At 39.4% G+C, this 24,000-nt stretch overlaps 1 protein-coding gene and 1 pseudogene across 2 annotated transcripts in view; both read right to left on the reverse strand.

Annotated features, from left to right (window-relative positions):
• Positions 1–24,000, reverse strand: part of LOC135221187 (translation machinery-associated protein 16-like) — a 447,785-nt gene that overhangs the window by 82,218 nt on the left and 341,567 nt on the right. The window lies entirely within an intron of this gene.
• On the reverse strand, positions 13,515–16,507 carry LOC135220620 (actin, clone 403-like; annotated as a pseudogene). Its single transcript, XR_010315736.1, has 3 exons — positions 16,357–16,507; positions 14,844–14,979; positions 13,515–14,638 (listed from the first exon to the last, which is right to left on the reverse strand). The product of XR_010315736.1 is annotated as an actin, clone 403-like (transcript).

Genomic DNA, 24,000 nt, shown 5'->3' on the forward strand with positions numbered 1-24,000 from the left:
TCTCCGCCCGGTCCCATCGGGAGCGGCGGTACGGGTGCCTGCTGCTCCACTTTCGCGTCGAGACCGGCCAGCGTCCTCTCGGCGCGTCAAACCGCTGGTACTAGCCGTGGCTGGTACCGGCGGCCGTGGGGACTCCTTCCTCGCCTCAACCCGTGGCCGGTCAGTGACCGTCACGTCGCCCGAGCAGCCGGCTGGTCGCTGCGAGAGCGTCCAGTGGCCTGGCGAGATCGTGTGCACGACTCTCGCCAGTCTTCTGCTCCGTGCCGCTGTCTTGACGGCGAGCGAAGCTCGGCCGTCGAAACTTTTGGCTGGACGGTCCTCTTTAGAAGAGCGTCCACTCGGTGCTTCTCGCGAACGAGAAGCAGCCGAGACGGAACCTGGTTTAGCGGCAGAACCACTAGCACCAGGTGAGGACGCACCAGCCGAAGCTGATGCAACCTCTGGTCCCCGTCGATTTTCTTCTTCTTGCAGAAGAAGCGACGGGCCCCGCACCCGAAGGAACAGGAGGACCAGCAGAAGAGCTCCCCAGCTCGCCTGAGCGAGCCGGGCCCCTTAGAAGATCCGAAGGAGTCTTCTTAGGGGGGGAGGAGGCAACCTTCTTCTTCTTCGGCTGTTTGGCCTTAGAAGTCGAAGGGAAGGAGAGGCAACAGACGACGAAGAAGACGATGAAGACGATGACGACACCTTCTTCCTCTTCCTCTTCTTCTTCGCCAGGCTCCGCAGGACAGACGTCAGGTCTTCCATCCAGGAGGGAGCCGGGGCAGTTGCCGAAGCAACAGGGCCCGACTGCACCTGTCCGGAAGGACCTGAGGACTGTTACAGCAACACCAGCAGCGGGAACGGCAGGAACAGGTCCGGGAACAGCAGGAACCGCAGGAACATCTGAAATTGAATGTGCACCTGAAAAGGAAAGAGTCGCTGGAGCGGCCACAGGTACGGCAGGCACGGCAGGTACTAAGGGAGAGCCAGGCGTCCTGTCGACAGTCACGACATCCGTGGCACTGGCGGCAGGTCCAGGGGGGTACTCTTGGGGCAGCGGAAGTCCGGGGTCGGCAAAGGAAAAATCCAGGTGGTGGTGGCATCGTCCTCTTTGGAACGGCGGCAATTGGTTTTGTACTGCCACCGTGGGTGTCACCGACATTATGTGAGGCGTATATACAAGATGTGGTGGCATCTCATACGCAGGGGTAGTTAATGTGGTCGTCGTGGTGGTCACCGCACCATGAGTGACCACGGCCGACCCCGCCAACCGCTGTATCAACCCTTGGATGCTGGCACTCCCTGCAGTCCCAGCGACTCCCACACCTGTCCCAAGTCGTCCTTCGCTGCTGACACACCTGCGGAAGCAAGAGTCGGGTTAATAGGAGGGGCTTCCCCGCGCCTGGGGGGCGAAATTCCCCCCCCAGAGCGGACAGAAGACCCCGAATACAACTGTACGTCCGGGTAGCGGGCGCCCTCCTCCACACTCGACGGATCGAGAGAGGAAACGGACTCCCGCTACCCCCCCCACCCCCCGCAGGGGAAGGCGCAAACCGTGGGGGCTGGCCGGGAGCAGGAAAGAGGACGAAGTGTCCGTCACCAAAGGAGTCACTGGACTTTCCGATGACTTCTTGGCCGGCCTAAGTCTCTTCCTGCCCTCGTACAGCACCCACTGCGCCTCGGACCAATTCATACAAACCATACATGGCTCGTACGAGAGCACTCTCGCCCTCGACAACGAGTACAAACCTCGTGGGGGTCCACCTCCACAAAGGACCTGAACCCCCCACATTTACGTCCCTCCAGCCCGGGACACACTCTACGGGCGACTGGAGGGCGCGGTGAAATTTCAATTTCCTCTGATTCACTCATTGTAATCAATTGAAATAGAGAAAAAAAGTACTTACTATCACTCCTGATACACAGAAATAGAAACCAAATACTCAAGAATTGAAGCAAACGACAAGCGGGCAGAGCGATGGCGAACACGTCCTTCCCACACACGGCCGAAAGCAAAAGTGATTTGTTTACCTCCCAGTCGCGCGGCGCGCGACGATCGGACAAGCAGTTAACTACCGTTCTCCCCTTGTTCGAAGCTTACGACCGTTCCAGCTGCCGCTAGCTACTTCCTATTGTTAAAGGACCGATGGTTTGTATTACGGTATCGGAACAAATTCGAATTTCTGTCGGACGTCAGAGACATAAGCTAAGTATATATCTGCCGGGGAAGTTGCATGTACAAAATTGGTATTTAATAGTATACCTAGGTATGGAAGTAGGCCTATTTCACACTATGAGGACTCCACCAAAAGGAACGACCTCAAAGGCTATGGCAGGTAGCTGAGGTTAAGATTGTCCAATATCAAGTTTGAAGGGTGTAACAGAAAACCTCACACTTGCACTTAACTAGAGTAAATGATCGATCAGTGACAGCGGCCACCGATCTCGGAATGCAGCCACATTCCCAAATCAGTAATTGAATTCGCTGCCATGAGTGTCGGTCAAGAGTTGTGGCCCATCCTGGCAGCACATCAAGACCTCTATGTTCCTCTCAAAGTAAGTGTTTTCTCCTAAATTACTAAATAGGCTAATGGCATAACTCGAGTGCTTTTTCGGGAAATGGCCGCATTCTGAGAGAGGTGGAAAGCAATAGCTATGGAAGAGCATAAAAAAGGAGGTAAAGTAAAAGGAACGAAAGGGGTGCAGGTAGTAGGGGGGGCCCGGAGGGACACTGCAAAGAACCTTTAGTAAGGCCTAGCCTATAGGGTAAAACATCACCGACTACCAACACTTATCACGCTGGATGGGTCTTATTCACTCGATATTCAAAAGATTGAAGTTTCGTCAACATAATGTGATATATGAAAGCCCCATACGAACTAAAATAAGCATGTGGCACTCTTCGTAAAATATGTTTTCAAGGCAGTTTTGAAATCGAATATGGCGGCTACCGTGTGGATGGCAGGTTCTGGTCAGTGACGGACACCATCTTTCCCAGCCTTCCCAGCACTCATTTGAACAATGTTAGCATATATATGTAACGTTTATTGATCTTACTCAAGATTGCAGTTGTAATCAGCACAATAAAACAACATTTTGTTGCCTATATTAATGAAAGAAGTATGAAACTTATTATTCCCAGGGTCATGGTTTGAACTGAATTCATTTTTACCTTGTAATTGGTGGTTTTTATCCTTACTGCCATCACAATTGAAACTCCACAGTGCTTATTTGGTTGTTATTATACACATTTTGGTCTCGATTCACTCCACATTGCACTTTAAACAAGTTGCTGTTCCTGGTTCCTAAGCGCGCGCGCCACAAACACAGTTACGAACAGCAGACGATGACACTGCAAAGTTTTATTCCCTATATTGTTTACTTTTCTCGTTATTTAGTTCAACTTTACTTTGTTATTTAAAAATGTTAATTTAATTCATGTCTATTATCCCTTTTTTGCAACCGAATGACCCTGAAAAATTACAGATATTTCTAAAGTAGATACAATCCAATGTTTTTACCCGTCGTACATCTGGCTGCCGAAAACCATAGAGGAACAGACTACGGATAAGTGGATTATATATATATATATATATATATTTTTTTTTTGCTTTTTTTTGCTAGCACTTTTCATTGATTTAAGTCTATATTAGTATTTTGATTTTTTTATATAACTGTAAGCCAGAAATAAATGTAACCTTTAATGTTTGCATGCTAAGAATGGCAAAATCATCGTTGCCACATTAGTGGAGCTTAACACATAAGCCGATGCATTATTATAAACTGTTTCCATGAATTCTAGTTGTCATAGTAATGCAATAATGATAAAATTGCTTTAATATTTATGTATATATACTTTCAATAAATAGTCTGATTTCACCAATTTCCACGTTTTATGTAAGTCTTATACCCAGTTTGGAGGGTGAAAACATAACCAATTGGCAACAGAGAGAGAGAGAGAGAGAAAGGAAGGCGAAGGAAGGAAGGACAGGGGTGGCGGTGTAGGGGGGGGGGAGGGTAGGTGGAGCTTTTTACCGTGTTCGTATCCATTTCTGGATAATGGAGTTTTTGTCTCTTGGTACAAAGACAAGTGTCATTATTCTTTACGATTAGTGATTCACGATACCCTTATAAATTACGGCACTGGGTGTAACGCACTATAGCAAAATCTCATTCTGATACGAGTGTTCGTTACAGAAATATTGCCAAAAAAACGTGCTTGCACTGTCTCTGAAACCCATAGTAGGTATGCTGCTTAGTTGTCAATCAAGTTTTTTGTAATCAAGTATTTTTTACAAGCTAGCTATTGTATAAATTTCCTCTTTTAACAAGCTAGCTATTGTATAAATTTCCTCTTTTAACGACTTTCTGGTCATTGCAAATTCGGCCCCATTAATTTCTTATGGTGCGAAAACAGACAGAGGCTCAGGGACCGAAAGTGATTTCGTCACACTATGGCGGTAATCCGGCAGTAAAACATCTTCATATATCCAAAAAGTAAATAAAAAAGATATATATGCGGATTACGATTATAACAATTACATGCAAAGCTGATAATCTGCATGAATAACTGGTAAACTGTTCTGCAAGAAAGTTGAGTGTAGCAATTATTTACAATAGGTACGAAAGTCAAGATGTCGTGACGTCATAATACAGGACTTAAAAGAATGTTCTAATTCCGAAAAATAATTACTTAAATTTGAGTCAGAATCGCGTTACTTTTTCAATAACGAATATTTTCAAATTAATCATCATAAATATGTAAAATATTTATGTTTTACTATTTATTTAAAAAATTATCTAGTGCACGCTTCGTCGTCGTCTTCTACCACAATAGTTGTTTACTTAAAAACGTCCTGGTAAGGGACCGTGTTCCGATTGTTGTGATGAAAGTGACCAAGCATCTGTGGGTACAAGTGGTGTGCAGATTTATCACAGGAAATGGGAAGTTTGTTGACACAAGCGACTCCGTAAACATCGAGATGGCGTCAATCTTAATCTTCTAAAATATTGAAGCGTAAGTAAAAATTTCGAAAGCATTTTGGTGAGATTTACACTGCCTTAGCCACCCTTTTCACTACCCTCTGTTTAAATCTTAAAATTTGGCCTTAATTTCTAACTTTGGAGAAAATATACTTACTACTTCGAAAGGAGAATAGAGGTCTTTAGCTCCGTTTCTCACAAACAAGAAGTCGCTACTGATGCCCATCTCCGGTGTCAGGACGCGTTATAATGTACTTTTTCGGAGGGTTGCATGCATTGATCGTACATGGCCTGCTGCAGGCCATGCGGTGTTTTACCCTAAATGCGCCGTATTTCGCTCTAAGGTATCACGTCGCTCTATCATAAAATAGGCCCTTACTTTACCTACATGTCATATTAGGCCTAGACATACTAGGCTAGCTGTACATTTAGCAAAGTGGAATTTCCTCTCTAGGTAAACCCTTAACTTACCCTCGTTGGGGGCCTACCATACAAACTTACCATTATTACAAAATTTGCTTGACAGAATTTTCCTTACGCCACGAATAAGGAAGGTAAGAACACGAAATCAATGAGCACACGGTTACTCCAGTAGAACTGTTTCCGAACACTTTGGCTACATAACACTTTACACTTTATCACAGTTTCTCCAACGCGTTGGCTTCTACTACTGAAATGATATTTCTTATGGTCAAAATTCTTATATATTCCAAATTTTATAGTAGCTATGACAACAAGTAATTTCGTATTAAAGTGTAAAAGTATAATTGTATGTTTCAAAGGCAATTTTCTTCGTTACGTTTGACCATTTATTTGTAAACGTGAAATCAATGATCAATCACATGTGTGCGTTTAGCAGTAGTAGTAGGAAGCGGGAATTTCCTTTTAAACGGCTTACTCGTTCGTTTTATTCTTCTCCTGTGTGCGTTTGTTTAATTAAGCTTTCTGCCTCAGTAATACCATAAACGTTTTATAATTTTTCAATACATATATATAATACACACATATATGTATGTAGGTATGTATATATATTATAATATATATATATATATATATATTATATATATATAGATATATATATATATATATATATATGTGTGTGTTGTGTGTGTGTGTGTGTGTGTGTGTGTGTGTGTGTGTCTTTTACTGTAATACACCAGCATAACATGAAGACGGGGCTTCATCTGGTTTCTAAAGCTATAAATAGTAGGGGGGACATTCTGAAAATTATACGATTAATAATATTGGCACGCGAAACGAGCCTATGCAGCTCATGAACATGATTTGGTGTATTTAAATGCCTCAAAATTATAAATAAATGGTCGATATTAAAGGGAAAGGATGATTGATTTATCAATATTAGTCAGTAAACAAGTGTAAAAGTCCACAATTTACAGATTGGCTACGATACGGTACAAGTCTTTTGTGACATCCTCAATATATCATTCCACTTAACTCTGTACAGACTATGATCAGTATTTAATGTTACAAACTTTTAAGTTATAGGTAAGCAATAGAGATAAAATAAACTTATTATTTTACCGGTCGGTACATTATAGGATTGATAGGATCCATTGGAAGTCTAAAATAATTGTCCTGCAACACGAAAAGCCTTTTACTCCAATGTGGGTTTTACTATCTAAGGTTAGGGATGGTAGCAATAGAGGTGGTAAATAAATGAATGACAAGAACGAGAATGGACTACTTGTGACATTGCAAGTGGAAAAGCAAGAGAAAGTATAGAAGGGGACAGCACTGAGTGAATTGACTGATGAATGTACAAAATGAAAATTTGGCAAACAATAACATAGTTGGATGAGAAGAGAAGTAGTAGCAGAGAATAGAGATGCATGGAGGCAATTCATTTTTGGCCAGCCCTTCGAGGTTAATATTAAAGCCTTTTTGCATTTGATGAAGAAACTGCTTAAATGCAGGAAAAATAATAAAACCCACAGGCAGCTGCTGCAGGCGCTGATGTTTGCCAACTTCGTATGTAAACAATGGTGTACGCCAATAAAAATGTTAATGAACAATTAATTTGACCACGAACCTAATGAAAAATGACGCAATCTTTCCATTATTTTAATATTGTATACTTGTTTGTGTTGAGTAGCTATATCTATTTTCATTATTATTGATAACCTCATTTCCAGCAAATGTTACATAAAACTTGCAGGGGAAAAGTGAAAAGTGGGGGCACGGGGAGTGGGAACAATGAATATGCTGTCCTCAAGTATAAAAATGGGGGATGAAACTCCAGTGTCACCCCCATCCCGGTAGATGACGCCATGTATGAAGATAAAAAGCCCGCAAATCCCTATCTGAAAGTTGCAACCATATATTTCGGGCACTTCCTTCTATGCACCTGTTCACTGGTATAATATGGACATATGTTACAGGAGATATTTACAAGCATATGTAGGTGTGGCAGGAAGTCGCTGTCGGCATGCACGTGACAGTTAACCCAGCAAGTATGGAGATTAAATTTTTCCCTGGTGTTTTGGGTATCACGCACGCCAGAGAATAGCTTAATTTCAATCTTTCATGGGTCAACGGTTACTTGCACATCAACAGCAACGTATTGCCACAGGAGCCTACATATGCTTTGTGTGTGTGTGTGGATAATATATATATATATATATATATATATATATATATATATATATATAATATATTCCTGCTACACATCATCTGTCCATGATTTAACAGTAAACAGGGTCACAAAAGGAATTGTCCATATTCTATATGGTTGCAACGTTCAAATAGTGTTTTATTGACCTTTTAACTTTATATTATACTGTTGTATTACGTAAAAAGATATCATATATATATATATATATATAATATGTCTATATATATATATACGTATATATATAATATATATAATATATATATAGTATAGTATTATAAACATACAGCAGAGTCCATAAAACACATCAAGGCACTAGTTAATTGAAACGTTTCGCACATGTTCTCTGTGCACCTTTAACCTGTAAATATAACATAAAAATCGTTAAAAGTTAGAAACTATTTTAAAAATAAAGTTAAGAGAAAAAAACATTATATATTTTTAAAAACTTAATATAACTTAAAAAGATTACAGTAAAAAATTATCCAGTACTCACCAAACCGCGCATAGGAGAAGAAGAACGAATGAACAAGATTTGACACCAACCTACGACTTCAGTTATCCTAGATAAAGAGGAGAAGCGTAAATGCTAGAGTTCAGAGAGGGAACAAGCCGTTTGATGTATAAGGACTCAAGGGTAGTTAGGTAATCACTATGGCTTGGACCACCAATAATGGAGAAATGCTTTTTGTTAACTTCGATTTTACGTATAGAGGTTTGGTTCTTTATATCCGAAAATTCTGGTTTACTAGTTACTGACCTGTTCTAAAACTGTATTCCATATGGCTACAATATCTCATTTGGGTCTTCTTTTTTTTTTTTTTACTGTAACCTTTTTAAGTTAAAATAATGCGTCGCGTCTTTTTCTCTTACCTTTCTTTTTAAAATAGTTTTTGTAAACTTTAACGACTTTTATGTTATATCTACAGATTGAAGATGCACAGAGAACTCGTGCGAAGCGTTCCAATAAACTATGGCCTTGTTGATGTGTTTTATGGACCCTGCTGTAAGCTTTTTCATATCTTCACCTGGAATCATATATATATATATATATATAATATATATATATATATATATATATATATATATATATATATTATATATACATATATATATACATTAATATATATATATCTTAATAAAAGGAGCCCATAAAAACACCAAAATGTAGAGAGAAAAGTACTATATTTCAGAGACAGCAGTCTCTGAAATATAGTACTTTTCTCTCTACATTTGGTGTTTTTATGGGCTCCTTTTATTAGATGGAATTCTGTTGTTACAGAACATTTTTACCAGTTCATATATATATTACTATTTATACATATATAATATAACATATATATATTACATTATATATACAATATAATATATATTATACATATATATATATATATTATATACATATCTATATATACATCTATATACAATATATATACATATATATATATACATATATATATACTATATATAATATTATACATATATCATATATATATACATATATATATACATATATATATACCATATATAGATAGATACTCATATATACATATATATATCATAGATATATATATCATATATATTACATACAATATATATATACTATATACATATATATATATATATATATATATATATAATATTTATTTTATTTAGATTTTCTTCCCGCCACTGGCCAGTGGCATAAGGCTGATACAGTTTCTCTCCATCTGTCTCTATCCCGAGCCATTTCCCTCGCTTCCTCTAAGTTTTGGATTTCATCCTCAAGATCCCTGACAATTATGTCTATCCACCTCGTTCTTGGTCTACCCAGCGGTCTTCTTCCTATTTGTACTGCTCTCAGTGCTCTCCTGGGGTCTCTATTCTCTTCCATCCTCTCAACATGTCCAAACCATTTCAGCTTCCCCTCTTCAACCTGGTACTGACTGGCCTTTGCCTCAATCTCACCCTGATGTCTTCATTTCTAACATAATCATCCCATTTTAATGCCAAGTATTCTTCTCAGCAGCTTCATCTCAAAAGCATCCAACCTTTTCTCCTCTGTTCTGGTCAGTGTCCAGGTGGACGAGCCATACATCAGACTGGTAGTACTACTGCATTGAATATTCTCATCTTAGTTCTCAAGCTGATTTCATGCCTCGACCAAACGTTTTTCTCAGAACCTCAAAAGCTCTTGCTGCTCCTAGTTTTCTTCTTTGTATATCTTCAATTTGCCTCCCGTCTGCTGTTACCACACTTCCCAAGTAAACAAACTTCTCAACTTGCTTGAGTTCCTGTCCTCTGATTGTCATATCCTCCTGTGCACCCCAATCATCATCCTTACTCACAACCATGATCTCGCTCTTCTTTGTGCTGATGTTCAAGCCAAAATTCTGTGTCTCTGTTTCGATCCGTCGATCCTCATTACCATACCTACCAGCACCAGCCACGTATCAGCAACCAACGCAACATCATCAGCAAAGTCCAAATCCATAAAAACTTCTCCACCAATACTAGCCCCTCTGTTTTCATTCTCCATCACTCTTCTCATTATATGGTCAATATATACATTAAACAAGGTGGGTGACATAACACATCCCTGTCTTAGCCCACTTCCAACTGGGAACCATTCACTTTGCTGTCCATCCAGCTGTACACAGCTGCACACTCCTTGGTACCAGTTCTTTAGTATCCTTATCACTTTCAGTGGTATACCATAGTGTTCTGCCACTCTCCACATTCCATCCCTCCATACTGAATCATACGCTTTCTCCAAGTCTATAAAAGCACAGAATATTGGCTTTGCATACTCCCATCTCTTCTCAATTATCTGTCTTAAGGTGAAAATTTGATCCACTGTTGACCTTCCACTTCTAAAACCACACTGCTGTTCTCTAAGTTTCTCTTCTACTATAGGTCTTATTCTGTTAAGTATTACTCTCATGAATATCTTCCCTGGGACTGACAGTAAACTTATGCCCCGATAGTTACCACACTCCCTTTTGCTTCCCTTATTTTTATATATTGGTATCATAATTGCCTTTTTCCAATCACTTGGTACCACCTCTGTTCTCCAAAACTATGCTAAAAACAATCTTAATGCCTCTATATATACATATATATATATATATAGTATATATATATATATATATATATACATATATATATATACATACATATATATATACATACATATATATATCCATACATATATATATACATACATATATATATATATATATATATATATATATATATATATATATATATATATATATATATATATATATATATATATATATATATATATATATATATAACGAATACCAAAGGAAAATGATAGGCAGAAATCCAAGCGCTTTCGTCTTCACTATGACATTGTCAAGGAACGAATGAAATACAGTTGGAAAGAAAGTTATCAGGTAAACCTGTTAACTTTCTTTCCAAGTCAAGACGAAAGCGCTCTGATTTCTGCCTATCATTTTCCTGTGATTTTTTTAAGATATATATATATATATGTGTAATATATATAATATATATATATATATATACATATATTTAGATATACATTAAATTGGATAAATATAGAATTTAGGCCAAATGACAAGCATGAGACCTATGAGGTCATTCGGCGCTGAAACTGAAATTGACAGTAAAAGGTTTGAAAGGTGTAACAGGACAAAACCTCGCAGTTGCACTTTGAATCAAGTGTTAGGAGAGGGTGGAAAGTAAGATGGAAGAAAGAAAATAAGAAAGGAGGTACAGCGAAAGGAACGAAAGTGGTTGCAGCTACGGGCCGAAGGCACGCTGCAAAGAACCTCGAGTAATGCCTACAGTACACCGCATGAGGTCTACTGACGGCACTATCCCCCCTACGATTTAGATATACATGTATGAAGCTACAATTAATATATTTTCATATATATTAACTAAAGGGGAATTTCTTAGTTGACAATAATTTCGTCCTCACGTGGGTTCGAACCAACGCCCAGCAGATAGAGAAATCAGAAATACAGTGAAGTTATCGACTCGTTGGCAGAGTCGATAATTTACTGAACATATGTGAAATTATGCTAATTCCGAAGTGGAGCGAATTGGATTTAAAAGGACATTTGTAGCTTAATGAATGTATATGAATCCCATTATATAGGTATATGTATATAAATAGGTACATATATGTATCATATATACTCTGACTAAACCAATCAAAACAGGTGAATTGGAATAAAAGGAAACCGAATAAAAGCAAGCCAACTTAAAGGAAACCAGGGCCACAGAGAATGCACTTGCATTGGTTACACAGTCAATGTTTTGTCTCAAGTTGATGAAATCGAATCTTCATCAAGATTCACATGTACTGAAATATACCAGTTTTGCGTGTTCTTGTTCGTATGGTGCTTTTACGTTGCATGGAACCTGTGGTTATTCAGCAACGGGACCAACGGCTTTACGTGACTTCCGAACCACGTCGAGAGTGAACTTCTATCACCACAAAAACACATCTTTCACTCCTCAATGGAATGGCCGAGAATCGAACCCGCAACCACAGAGGTGGAACGCTAATACCATACCAACCACGCCGCTGAGGCACCAGTCTTGCGTGAATCAACATGTGCTGTTGAACGTGAGTATATGCACTGTATCTTCTATTTGAGTCACCGTGTTGAGAACTGATGTTTTCTGCCATTATGACTCGATAACAGAGAAGATATCACGTGACATTTCAAAGATGGGTTTCAAAAAAGATGGCTTAGTAGATTGATATGATCTACTGTCTAACGCCCGAAACAAATTTGGGCAGGGAATATTCTTACGCTAATAATACACTGGAAATTTCACAATTCGCTCTGGCAATGAGCTACTATTACGCATAGCAACTGTCAGTTTTGCAGTTAAAACTATGTTATTCTTTACAGTGTCATACAATATCCAAGTGCTTAGTGGTTTCAAGCAAAAAGCGAATATAGGATCATCAGTTTCGCAGGTCCCCTTGTTGCCACAAGATGACCCGTTATCGTTATCCTCTTCAGGTACTTAGCAAACTCTGTTCCATTAACTAGCTGTCCCCGGCTCTTCCACCCCCCCCGCCCAGTCATCCTGCTAAACACCGGACTCTAAGGCCACCATTTGACAGTTACTGTCCTTTGGGTTCGAGTTACACGTGGCGTTGGTTGCAGAGGTTTAGTTTGTTATCCTGCACTGCTTTGCAGCCTTGTTATTGCTTTTTTGTTCCACGAATTAGTTTTTTTAAATCAAATGAAATATAGTCACCTACCACATTCAATTTTGTCTGGTATTGTAGTTTTATCGTATGCAGCGAATCACAAACTACACTACAAGGCGCTGCTAAAATATCTGAACGCTAAAATACCAGTAGATATAGGCTAAAAAAAACACCGACGGCAGTTTAAGACATTTCAAAATGCCTAGTGCAATATCAGCTTGGAAATTCTATCAAACTAATTGCAGACATCCAATAGATTTCTGAACATCAACAACACCTTGCGCCAGAAGTTCTAGCGCGACATACAAAACTCAATTTACAGGTTCAGTAACAATGCTCATCATTTTAAAAATGCAAAAATTTAGTAACAATGCTCATCAATAATGATACAGAATTTACTCCAAGCAAGGAAAACTTTACAAAACACAATTAAAGTTTGGTCTTTTGGTAACATTGGAATTTTCCAAGTGCACTTCCTATATATTAAAAACTACGAATTTGCAGTCTTAACAGGAAATAATTTTAACCAACTTGTTGTGACGCTTGACCACCAACTTTGTATGTTATTTACTCTATTTTCTACAAACCCTGCGTTTTATAACCAAAATGGATTCTAATGCATAATCTCCAAGTCTGTTTTCCTGCACGATGTTCATAATAACTTATGCCTCCACATGGAGATAATATACCCAGAAATGTCAGGTTATGGAAACTACAGCGTACAAAATTAATTTAATTAAATTAGCATCCTTACAATTAGGTGTAGACGTTATATAGAAAATCTGCGTGTAATCTATACATTTAATATCTACAATTAAAGCAAAAATAAAGATACTGACTTAGAAGCATTTCCTGTGCACAATTGAGGGTCCAGACTCATCGTACTCTTGTTTGCTGATCCACATCTGTTGGAAGGTCGATAGAGAAGCCAAGATAGAACCGCCGATCCAGACTGAGTATTTGCGCTCGGGAGGTGCGATGATCTTGATCTTCATAGTGGAGGGTGCCAGGGCAGTGATTTCCTTCTGCATTCTGTCAGCGATTCCTGGGTACATGGTGGTGCCACCGGACAAGACAGTGTTGGCATACAAGTCCTTACGGATATCGACGTCGCACTTCATGATGGAATTGTAGGTGGTCTCGTGAATGCCGCAAGATTCCATACCCAGGAAGGATGGCTGGAACAGAGCCTCTGGGCACCTGAACCTCTCGTTACCGATGGTGATGACCTGACCGTCAGGGAGCTCGTAAGACTTCTCCAGGGAAGAAGAGGAGGCGGCAGTGGTCATTTCCTGCTCAAAGTCCAATGCAACGTAGCAGAGCTTTTCCTTGATGTCTCGAACGATTTCTCGCTCGGCGGTGGTAGTGAAGGTGTAGCCACGTTCGGTCAGGATCTTCATGAGGTAATCGGTCAAGTCACGACCTGCCAAGTCCAGACGGAGGATGGCGTGAGGAAGTGCATAACCCTCGTAGATGGGCACAGTGTGGGAGACACCATCTCCAGAGTCGAGCACAATACCTGTGGTACGACCGGAGGCGTACAGGGAGAGCACGGCCTGGATGGCCACGTACATGGCTGGGGTGTTGAAGGTCTCAAACATAATCTGGGTCATCTTTTCCCTGTTGGCCTTTGGGTTCAGGGGAGCCTCCGTCAGGAGAACGGGGTGCTCTTCGGGGGCAACACGAAGTTCATTGTAGAAAGTATGATGCCAGATCTTCTCCATGTCATCCCAGTTAGTTACGATACCGTGCTCGATTGGGTACTTCAGGGTGAGGATACCTCTCTTGCTCTGGGCCTCATCACCGACATAAGAGTCCTTCTGACCCATACCAACCATCACACCCTGAAAATACAAAGCACATTTAACTCAGGAAAATCAAGCCTATTTCTAACGGTATGCCTAGCGATTTCTTGCAGCAACGCATTTACTTAAAACCTGAAATACTGACTTTCTGCAGGTCATTGAAAATATCGACCCGATAATTCCGAAAAAATTGCAAATCTGCATAATAAATTTCAATAAATGAATTTGAACATGAAATGTTTACCTGGTGACGTGGTCTGCCGACAATTGAAGGGAATACAGCACGGGGGGCGTCATCTCCCGCAAAGCCGGATTTGCACATTCCTGAGCCATTGTCGACAACCAACGCAGCTACTTCGTCGTCACACATTTTGGTTTACCTGCGATAAAAATGAAATTTTTAATCATGGTGTAATAGATAGAATTCAAACCCAAGTATTTTCATACAGAGCAGCTTTAAAATTATCACATTGAAACTACCATTGCTGTTTTGTAGAACTATGGTAATTAAGAATATGCATAAACACCTTTATATCTAACAGTGGAGTCCCACCCCCTCAATTGTTACATTACAAGACAACCGCTTTTGACATAAGCTCAGGTGAACGCGAAAATTATTCAAAATGACATTGTCCACCAATACGACTCTGGTCCATTTACGCTGACCCCACACCTAACTATGCCTCTTTCAGGTTGAGGGCAGACGCGGCACAAAAGTACCGTACGGTTGCCGGTCCGTTGGTCGCGTCAGCTGCCGATCCTGATGACCAGAGCGAGCTTCGTTAAGAGCACAACCAACCACGAGATTTGAAAATACTTGCCGGCGGTTACATTAAGAATTTTATATAATTTTTATGATATTAAAATTATAACTGCTTACAAGAGATTTATAGATATATATACGCACGCATTTGAGAGAAGACTAATCTATACCCAGTCAAGATTAGATAATTTAATAAACCCAAAATGAAGGAATCGATCATTAAATTTTCAGAACATCTTCTGCCATCACTCAACTAAACGAGGCACTGGATTAAGCTTGAGAAATGACTATCAATTAAGATTTTAGAGATTCATCAATTTGGGTACTTTAATACGAAATTCCTTCAAAGGTTTTAAAGAGATTCATCAATTTGGGCATTTTAATACGAAATTCCTTCAGCATACTCATGAAATAATATCGAACCATACCTTAAAATATCAGAACCGGGGCTTATAATGCCAGCAAAAACCGTTAAGCGTAATTACAAGGCCCGCTCTTAAATCCGGCAATAACTTAATTTTTAAGAAAGCACTCTTATTTACTCAAATTCTCCCAAAGCATCTATGGCCAAATACCCTGTAACAAAAAAAAAACAAAAACCGGCATACAAATGTAAACTATTAGTTAAAAGTTCGCAATACCGGTCGAAACGTTTTTAAACGTTTAACGGATCATTTAAATCTTAGAACTTAAAAGAAAATTAATGTAGCCTAAGTAACCTTAATGGATGACAAAACCGCTTCAAATGATCTAATTCGTTGTTAGAGGACTTCATCAACGACCAAAAACAAAGAAACCTTAAAATCCATCTTCAAATATTAACAAAGATATGTAGTTTCGCGAAACGTTCGTGCGCCAAAATGACACCACACTGATGATCCGTTTTCCACGTCGATACAGAATTATTAGAGTCCCAATGCACCGACGATCCTCACAAAATCACAAATAGTTTCTTAACTGCCACAACACAAATACACTTCCTCGATATAGTTACCGTTTGTTATAGTGAACGAAAAAGACTAGAGGGGAGTTCTTTCTCCAGCTGTAGATTGCCAGGAACTGACTTGAAACGCCCGCGTGCTTACATTTATACACACCTTCCAGGGTGACGTCACATGGACTCCCGGGGAAACGGAGTTCTGGGCCAGATGGAGGGAGTGGAGTGTAGGAACAGCCGGACTAAAACTATCGGCAGTGGTAGACCATTTTTACCCCCAACCCCCTTCCAGCGGAGGAAAAACTATCCCCATATATTGGGCGACCTTCGCTCACTTGGCATGTTACCGGAAGGGCACACAGGGCTATCGATTCAACAAGTTCTTCCCTCAAAAATCTCCTGGATAGGAATTGAAGGATACGCCTGCATTTAAATGTTAATTTAGTTCCCCGTAGAGTTTTGACACATAATATCTAGTTCTAACTAGCCTATCTCATTAGCATTATTTCCGTACAGTCGCTAGCATGCCGTTTCTTATTGTAATAAATGTAGGATTCTACATTATATAGTTTGCACAAATAATTAGAATAATTGCGACTGTTAATTCCCTCAATACCCTTTGTGTGTGTAATTGCTACACTAACAACTTTCATAGCGTATCAATCAAATTATTTTACTCAATTATCAACATCTTGGTGCAAGAAAGAGAAACATTAAAATCATGGAGTATAACGAGAGAGAAAGAGAATCATCGAGCCTGGGAAGGAGGGCTGTAAAGAGAGAGGGGTGTGGTGGTTGGTAGGTGTTTCTGGGGGGTTGGAAGGGGGAGCAAGGGAGAAAAGATCAGCTGAGAGCGCCATAGAGCTCCGGCGAGGCCGGTACCCGCACCATGACCAAATAAGGAGAACATGTGTGGAGGGGCGGAGCTTAGCGGCCCTCGTCACTAGTCACACACTTTCGGTCTACTGTTGGCGAGCTTGGCGCCGTTTGCCGCGGCTTCCGTTAAGGAGAGAAAGAGTGACTCTGCTGTCTGCTGGCAGCTGGATTCCTGTCTAACACACTATACTGATGTTGTTGATGTGGATTTACGTATTGTTCAAGCCGATTCCTCCAACAAGTGTGATGTTGCATGAAAAGCTCATATGCTTGATCAAGATACGGTAATGCTTTGCAAGTGTGCAATAAACATTTTTTGAACAACTGATTTGTGCCTCCTGTTTCAAGACATGTTCATTGACAGACTACCCAAGTGAATCGCTTACCAGACTTCAATTTGATCGATTTACTGTCATATTACACAAAATAATTTGATACTATTTTACCCAACAGTTATTGATTTATAATTGTGAATCATCAACAAAGGTGAACCAAACTAAGAATGTACCTAATACTAGTTTTAATGAACATCAACGTGCATTTCAAGCAGGCGTGAAATAGTGGCCAGTAGGCCACAGGTCTACTTTATAATAATTTATTATACACAACTGCCTGGCTGCAAGGGTGTCAGAAAGGGGCGGGGCTGAGCGAGAGAGAGAGAAACCTGCGATGCTCCCGACCGACAGTCTGGAGGTTTTGAGATATAAGAGTGAAAAATACTATTACAACGCCTAAAATCCTGAAGAGCTTTTAGCTTTTCTGTCGAAAGACAATAGTTTGGAAGAATAGGTATCGGTACAACTAAAAATCGACGCGATAACATCTGATAATGCTTTGTCTCTGTGACTGTAATTTAGCAGCAAGTCGTGTACTGGAAGGTATTCCTTATCGGACCGTCTCGGTAATCTCATGCAACTTGCATGAACACAATGTAATATTGTAAAGGGGCAATTTCACCTAACAGGGATGGCTCCATTGAGTGAACATAATAATGGTCATTTTTGTTCACATAAGCACTTTTAAAAAATACACTTCAAAGAAAAATTTAGACTAATATAGTTATAGGAAGTCTCTCAAGATAATCACATAATGTAACAGTAATAGTTATAGAGGTACCGTGACAAAGGGGACGAGGTTTGGAAGCGTCTGGGTAAGGCGAAACAGGTGGTCTTTTGAGAGATACGGACTTCAGATTTAAAAAAAAAAAAAAAAAAACAATTATAAATAACTGATAATTAATCGAAAAAGACAATCCAAAGATTGCAAACTAAAAAAATCAGGTCTTGCATATCTTCACGTTTCCATGCAGTTTTTCGTGAGAGGATTTCATAATTAATGTGACAGCTCTATCTATATCTAACAGCCGAAAACACTCTATTAGAAAAAGCAGCAAATTTTGTTTTAAACTTTTGAATCACGTTGAACTATGCTTTTCTTCATCTTTTTATTCATCTCCAAACTTCTCTATGTGCTTTTATATCTTTTATTCTGCAAGAAATATTTACTACATTTTCAGCATCTGTTAAAGTTAACTTGCATATATATATATATATATATATATATAGTATATATATATGAATATATATATATATTATATATATATATATAGATATATATATATATATATTATATATATTATATATATATATTATATATATATATATATAATATATATATATACTGGACGGTTGGAGGAGGAATAACATCTCTGGTGGTCGTTAAAATACAATTACTGGCGACGTTTCAAAACACAAGGTTTCACTTCAAGCTAAAAAGACAAGAAAAACAATAAAATTAACATTCAAAGCTCTACAATACAATGTAAGACAATACATTATAACACGAAATTAAAACTAAGTACAACATAACCAGCCATCACGATAGGAAGGACGAAATGTCAAAATGAGCAAACCAGAAACTACTAAAAGCAACAGTTCACGTCGGGAAGTTGTCGAGGAAGGAAGACTGCCTCTTCAACTGAGGAACGAGTCGTTTAAGAAACAAAGGTTCCAGGTTTATCAGTAGTTTGCCATTTGGTGCATGTACCAATATTTATAAATCCCTGTATTGGATATAATGCTTGCATTTCTTAGTGTGTTGCCTGATGCTGGAAAATTCAGGGTTAGCAGTATGATAGCTAACGCCTGTGTGGCAATCATTTCTGATCCTTAGTAATAACCTCTGCGTGGATCTCACATAGTTCTCTCGATGACAACCATGGCAATCGAACTTGTACACAAACACATGAGGTCATCATGGCGATGTGTGTGAGTGAGCGACTTCTTCTTATTACAAATATTGAGCCTCAAAAATAATTTTAATGTCAAATTCCTTTTACCTCGGGAATAACTTAGGGAATATATATATATATATATATATATATATATATATATATATATATATATATATTCCCTTAAGTTATTCCCGAGGTAAAGGGAATTCGACATTCAGTGATATTTGTGGCTCATATTAGAAGCATAAAAAGTCATGCGTTGAAGTGACAAAAATTCGTGCATAAAACAAGCATATATATATATATATATATATATATATATATATAATATATATATATATAATATCTACCGTCTCTATGTATCTGTGTGTGCGTGCGTGCATACAGAGAGAGAGAGAGGAGAGAGAGAGAGAGAGAGAGAGAGAGGCGGACAAGACAAGAGCGAGAGGGAGAGTGAAAGTTTTGCCTTTCATATAGCTTGGCTGGTATCGTACAAGGTGTGCTTTCTCATCAGTTACTCGTATGTGATAGTGATTTACAGTACTGAGAATGAAACAGGCTACACATCTGTCATAAGCAACAGAACATACAAACAACTGTTAGCTACAACGATTACGAAGGGACTGCCAGATATAGACTGAATACTGAAGTCTTCAAAATTCGCAGAAAAATGAGGGCAGTGAAGCAGAGTTACGGATTTTAGATCCCGTAGGAGGGTAGATCCGCCAGTGCACCTCATGCGGTGCATTGTAGGCATTAAACTTATGATTCTTTGTAGCATGCCTTCGGCCCCTAGCTGTAACCCCTTTCTTCCCTTTTACTGTACTTCCTTTCACATTCTCTTTCTTCCATCTCTATCCACCCTCTCCTAACAATTGGTTCATAGTGCAACTGCTTTGAGGTTTCCTCCTTTATACCTTTCAAAACCTTTCTACTGGCAATTTATTTTCAGAGCCGAGTGACTCATAGGTCCCAGAGCTTGGCCAAAATTCAACATTCTATTCTATTCTAACCACCCTTCCGTATTCTCCAAAACCATCCGGGCAAAAATTCAAGATTCCCACCAAGGGGCTCAAAACCATTTGCTACATTTCATCTCTGTCCAGGGAGCAGTCCTGAAGAATTACACTGCAGTTGCTGTTGGCCAGTAGAGATAAACTCATAGTCTTCTGGAGGGTATTTCAATTCTCTCAAGGGATTTAAAGTCCTCTCCCAGGTGGTTTTTTTTCCCATGGGGCATGGTGTATTCAAGATTTCAGTCGTTGGCACTTTCTAGGGCAGCAGAGTCCAGGTAGTGCCACTTGCAATCAACACAGGAAGCCAATTTTAGTCGAGTGACATGTCATCATGTGTATACTATATAAAGATAAATAATATATAAATATATTAATATATATATTATATAATATATATAGTATAACTAAAAATATATGATATAATATATATATAATATATATATATCTATATATATATATATATATATTATATATATCTATATATATACTGTAAAAACAGGCATAAGGAATGAAAATATAATTGAAATGGGTCATTATATATATGTATATATTATATATATTTAATTATGCCTATATTTACAAATGAAAACCTCTTCCCTTTACATGGGTTAGCTCCAGAGGGTGTTACACCTGGTTTTCAGCAATTCTTTTTGGGATGAGATTGCTTTTATCATGCAATTTTCCATTGCGATTGCAACTCAGCACACTCGACTAGCCACCAAGTACTTAGTCCAGCTGAGGCTAAAAGAAGTACACTGGGTTTTGTAGGAGGTGAGCTAACTCGGTTCTCTTCTAGACGGCAGAACTCTGGACACTTGCTGTATTAGGCGAGGCTGGAACCAATGAACACACACATATAGTATATATACATGTATGTGTGTTTCAACAAAGAAAGATCAATAATTTTATTTACACTTTAAAGCATCACGGATTTCCTTACCATGATTTAACTTCTCAATCTGAAACTGAATCTTTTCTGCCAAGAGACAGAGTAATGAAATTCCACCGGTATATGCAACAGTGTCAAGCCAATACTACGAGGCCTGGCACCTCCGTATCTGTGCCTCGACTCATCTTGCCTCCACAGACAAATGTGACCCTTTGTTATGTCCTTCTATTTCTCGTTTCGTCCTTCTGTTGTTTACTGATTCCAGTGACAGAGATTTGGAGGGCAAGTAACAAATTTCAATTTGGTTGTATACAAAAATCTGATGATAATACCAGATTTTCTTATATACTTATATATCATTGAGAACTTCATAAAATGGCGATAGAGCACATTTTCAAGTTTAGGGTCTACGTTTAAAGCTGCAAGAAAATAGTTAATGAATGAAAGACGTAACTGAATTAGTGGTTATTTTTTCGAGACAAGCCAGAGAAAATGGCAATAAACGATCTCAGTCCGATGCAATGAAATGTTTTCCTTCCTTCAAAGGAACATTCCTGGCACCTGGAATTTCAAGAGAAGTTTTCGATTATCTCCCAACCTGCTCCCCTGGCCACCTCCACTGCTCCGCTATTTCCCCTCCCACCCCTTCCCCAGGAGCCACATGAAAATTTCTACTTGATACCCAAAGTTCTTTATGACCCAGCCCAAAAACCGTGGAGTGATCAGAGAGAGAGAGAGAAAGGGGGAGGGGGAGCGGTTGACAAAACTCGGCATTTCCAAGCCTCGACAGCCATATAGGGATGATCGTTCTCCCAGGTCGTTGACCCTGTTGTTCACCCTCCCCCTTCCCCGCCCCCTCCCTTTACTCTTGCCTTATTTCTTCCCTTTCCCGAATTCGTGAAGTGGAGTTGGGGGGTGGTGGCAAAGGGAGGAGGAGGCGACGATGGAGTTGTTACCATCCGGGTAATCAGCTGTTCGTCTATGTTAACAGATGACGTGGATTGTGTTACCACCGCCTGACATCTGATGTCCACGGAGCCGTTTGGCACGGCGAGAGAAGAGTTCGTTGTTACTATGAATATACAAATATGCTTAGCTCATTTTTGACATTTACAAATTGCACCTTTGTGAACGTACTGCGTAAGCTATTTCTACAAACCGTCTGCTTATTCCTTCTTTTCCCACCTTTCATACATTTTAGTCTCTTTCACGAATTTTGTGATATACATGTGCCCATTACATTACCGTATTTTCTTTAGATCCTGATCTCTTCATTTATCTGATAAGAGGGCTAACTGTTGCTATTTTGTTAAGGACTCGTAAATATATATGCAACCCTACTCATATACTTACCTCCAAATATCAAATATGAATGCAGTCTTGATATTAATCATAACCCCTTATTGCATTATTGTGACCAGGATTACCGACACATGTGATGTTTTGTCTTTTATTCATCTTATTCTTTTAGAGTCAAGGAGAACAAGAAAACCGGTTCCTTGAGTTTTCCTGTTACCTTTACGGCAAAAGATGGCGACTTCATTTCTAATTCTAATTTGAATTACCGTTTTTTTTCTCAGGCAATTTTCTAGGAAGCGTTGCACAATAACCAGCTTACAATAAGGCATACGTAGATTAGCATATAATGTTCAGGCAGAAAGACTCTCCTACAAGATGATGGACCACGCAAACGAGTAACAAATCTCCAAATGTTGGAATGGAGTGTTGGGAGATGAACTTAATCGCTTTTCATTTACAAAAGGGAAACGGAGCTGGCCTGCTGGTGACGGCATGTTTGATAATGCTCGGAAAAGTCACGTAACTTCCCTTCGCTATTTGCAACAGCGGTTATTGAATTAATCTTACTTCTGTTAACTTCCGCGCAGTTTTTCCGCTGGATTATCCGGAGAAAGGAGCCCATTCCTATCTCGTGTCTGGCGCAGACTTCGAAGAGGCAGAAAGTTTGTGATGTTAGCCTGTCTACTGCATGATTTCTCTTGAATCTGGAGAGAAAAAGTTGGATCGGGGGTTCCATGAATCTCAACGCCACAGTTAACTTTCTATTTGATAACCATATTCGTACATTATAATATCATTAACCCCTCTCGTCAGTCATTTATCAGTTAATAAAACTGCATTCAGAACAGAAAGGTCAGGCTTAATGCCCTCTTTCGGAGGCGAATATCAAGGTTGTAATAAAGCAGCTTTCGATGTAAGCAACTTCCAAGCTTACCAGTGTCACGTAACTGGAATCGGAATCGGCTGTAAATTAAGTTTCTTGTCGGACGCAACGGGTTTGCTCGGTCATTTATGCCGATAGGATCACCTCCCGTAAAAGTGTCTTTTTGACAGTGCATCATATCTAAGCAGAAATGAAGGGAATCTAGCGTTTTCAGATGCACTTGCGACACTTCAGAGATTCAGAATTGTGTGCGAATCCTCTTAAGAAAATTGAGATATTGAGATTGATAAATAGCCGATGAATTTTGGAACAAAGAGGATATGTTACTCTTCGATTTCTTGAGAGGGAAAAGCGAGATGAAACAGGACTGATGTTTTCAACTCGCGATAAGTCTGATTCCCCTGAAATAAAACTCCCGCAATCTAGTTACCAGATTCTAACTAGGATAATATTGAAGACCATTAGGGGCGAAGTCCATTCAGATATTATGGTTTCGATAAACTGC

This window comes from Macrobrachium nipponense, chromosome 2 (genome assembly GCF_015104395.2).
Source record: "Macrobrachium nipponense isolate FS-2020 chromosome 2, ASM1510439v2, whole genome shotgun sequence".
NCBI lineage: Eukaryota > Metazoa > Arthropoda > Malacostraca > Decapoda > Palaemonidae > Macrobrachium > Macrobrachium nipponense.